The sequence below is a fragment of the Tupaia chinensis genome, unplaced genomic scaffold, assembly GCF_000334495.1.
Source record: "Tupaia chinensis unplaced genomic scaffold, TupChi_1.0 Scaffold138407_1, whole genome shotgun sequence".
Taxonomy (NCBI): Eukaryota; Metazoa; Chordata; class Mammalia; order Scandentia; family Tupaiidae; genus Tupaia; species Tupaia belangeri.
The window spans coordinates 4,638,237-4,641,372 of record NW_006198305.1 but is presented as its reverse complement, the minus strand read 5'-3'; the positions used below and the strand labels follow the sequence as shown (position 1 = coordinate 4,641,372).

At 39.8% G+C, this 3,136-nt stretch overlaps 1 pseudogene; it reads right to left on the bottom strand.

Annotated features, from left to right (window-relative positions):
* Positions 1-2,367: 2,367 nt before the first annotated feature.
* Positions 2,368-2,825, bottom strand: LOC102468125 (zinc finger HIT domain-containing protein 3 pseudogene; annotated as a pseudogene).
* Positions 2,826-3,136: the final 311 nt, after the last annotated feature.

Sequence of the window (3,136 nt, the reverse complement as noted above, 5' to 3'; positions counted from 1 at the left end):
TGAGAGAAATCACTCACCCCCCTCCAGGGGGAATGGCTACACTACAATCCCTTTTCCTCCATTCTCCTCTTGGGATCTTGGGCATGCACATACATGCACCCAGCATGAGTTTAAGCCACCAAGTCTGGGACTCGAACTGTGGTTGACTACATGGGAGTCCAATGACATAGCCATTATGCTAACTGCTGGTCCCGTCTTGTGTACATTTTTTGTTTTTTTGCCTTTTTTTGCCTTTCTATTTTGTTCCATTGGTCTATGCCAATACTGTGCCAGTACGATGCTTTTTTGAGTATCACAGCTTTGTAATATCTTTTGAGGTCAGATAGGAAATGTCTTCTACTTTATTGTTTTTGCATCACATTGTGTTGGGAATGTGGAGCCTTTCATGATTCCATACAAATTTTATGTTTTTTTTTCCTACCTCTGTGGAGAATGTCACTAGTAATTTGATCAGAATTGCATTGAATTTATAAATTAATTTGGGCAGAATTGACATTGTGATTATGCTGATACTTCCAATCCAAGAACACAAGATGTCTTTCCATTTTTTTGTATCATATTTAATTTCCTTTTTGAGTTTTTTGTAGTCTTTCTTGCAGATGCTTTTCAACTTATTGGTTAGGTTTATTCCTATGGGTGGGTTGTTTGTTTTGGTTGCTATTGTGAATTGGATTCTTTTTAAGTTATTTATTTGCCACCCTTCTATTTTCTTCTCGTGAGCACAGATGGCTATAAATATCCATCTTAGGACTACTTTTACATGTCCCGAAGATTATAAAACATTATGTATTCATGCTGCTAGGTCTGGGACTCAAACTGTGATTGTGTGATTGGTCATGTGGGAGTCCAGTGCCCCAACCATCATACCACCTGATTGTTCTTCTTTTTTTGTGTATCTTTGAAAGTTTTGTTTCTCTTGCTGATCTCAAGTTTAATCCCATTGTGGGTGGAAAGATCCAAGATATAGTTTCTATATCTTTAAATTTGTAAAGGCTTGTTTTGTACCTTGTTATGTTGTCCATTTTTGACAATGTTCCATATGTGCCTAAGAAAAATGTGTATTTTGTAGTTGTTCTATAAATGCCTGTCAGGTCCATTTGGTTTACGGTATCATTTAGCTCTCTTGTCCCTTTATTTTTTTGTCTAGATGATCTGTCTTCTGGTGACAATTGGGTGTCGAAGTCCCAGCAATTGGTATATTGCAGTCTCTCTCTCTCTTTAGATCTAGCAGTCTTTCAATCATGTACTTTGGTGCACCGCTGTTAGGTGCGTAGATATTGGTAACTTTTATATCTTTTTGGTGTGTCAGTCCCTTTAATACTATGTAGGGTTCTTCTTTGTCTCATTTTGTAGTTTTGTGTCTTGAAGTCTATTTTGTCCAATGTTAGTGCTGTGACTCCAATCTTTTTTTGTTGTTGTTGTTTATGTTTGCATGACATGACTTTCTAGCCCTTTAGTTTTAATTTATGCATGTCTTTATTCATGAGGTGTTTTTCTTGTAAGCAGTAAATAGAAGGCTCCTTTTTAAATGTCAAATTTATCCTCTTGGGGGTAGAGAAGAACTCCCAAAGGTCTTGGCATGCTGCCTTTTCACTACAAGCACTCTTTATCAATGATATTATATTTCCTTTAATATTTAACATATATTTTATTGTCAAAGGTCATGTGCTCTTGAGAAAGAAAGATACCTCCCTTCCCCATAGTGGTGTGTAGATATGTTCCAAATCCTTTTTCTTCCATTTTACCAACCCATCAGGATTATGGGCATGAACATACAAGCACCCAGCATTTTTTTCAAGCTGCCAGGGTCAGGACCCCAGTAGGGCATGTGGGATCTGGCTTTCAATGCACAGTATCCTGCATTCCATGGCTAGTCTTTTTCACATTTTTAAATGTGACTAGTAGAAAATACATAATTACATATGCAGTTCACATTTAGGGTTTGCATTACTTTTTTTTAAAACACGTTGATTTATTTAATGTAATTTCAAACAACTGGATTGGAAGCAGGACAATAGTAATAAGAGTACAACGGGACCACATCTTGATTTCATTTAGTAATACAGATTAAGTTTTTTAACTCACGTGAGTGTGAAACTTGGTAAATGCTATCTGTACCAAAAATCAAACTTTTTAAAACAAGTACTGAATGTTAAGTATCTTCTTGATAAGAGATTTGCCACCTAGAGCAGGTCATCGACCTGAAGCACGAGCCCACGTAATGGCGGAGCAACTCCGCATAACCTGCACCAGCCAGGCGGGAAGTGCTTCCCTCGCTCGGGCTCCACACTACCTGGTCTCCCGGGGAAGATCGGGCCAGTCCTGGGATTTGAGCACGTGCATGGGTGAGCAGTACACTAAGCCATCCTAGGAGTCCTTGTGCTGGCACTGCTCCACAATTAGCAAACAGCAGTTGCAAACTCCACAAACAAGGGCTCCTACAGGCAGGCTCTCATGGGCTGTGCTTGTTGTCCCCCTGGTCCAGGCTGACCACCAGCTGTCGCAGGTGGGGACTGAGCAGTGATGTTCTTAATGTTGCAGATTCCTCTAAATTCTTTAAATTCTGCAAAGAAATTCTGTCCTCTTCCTTGTCACTATTGAGAAAATCATCTGTAGAGTCATCATCATCATCTTTGTTTTCCACAGGCTTTACAGCTTTTGCAGTTATTTTTTTCCCCAACAGGACGAGTTCCAGGGTTGCACTGTTCTTTGTGTGTCCAGAAGCAGGTCATGGAGCAGTAGGGCACGCGGCAGGCAGGGTAGCAGTACTTGGTCTTCTCCGGGCAGGTCATGTAGACCATGGAGCTACAGTTAAGTGACGCCATGACCTACGCCCCCAGTTGCGGGCTCCGCACTCTGGCCCCCAGGTCCTCCAGCTTCAGTTTGCATTACTTTTATACCAGAGAGGTATAAATTTTCCCCCAGAGGACTCTCATGATATAGCCTAAGAAAGTTCTTAGCATATAATAATGTAAAAATATATCACTCTTCTTACCTGTAGATTGAAAAAAAAATTCACTTTCAATGCCTTATTGATGCCAATAATGGGTATTGTCTAAGAATTTCAAACTAAACCATGATTTCAGCTGCTGCAAAATAGTGAAGATGATTTTTGGATTAGTATTGAACTTGCTGA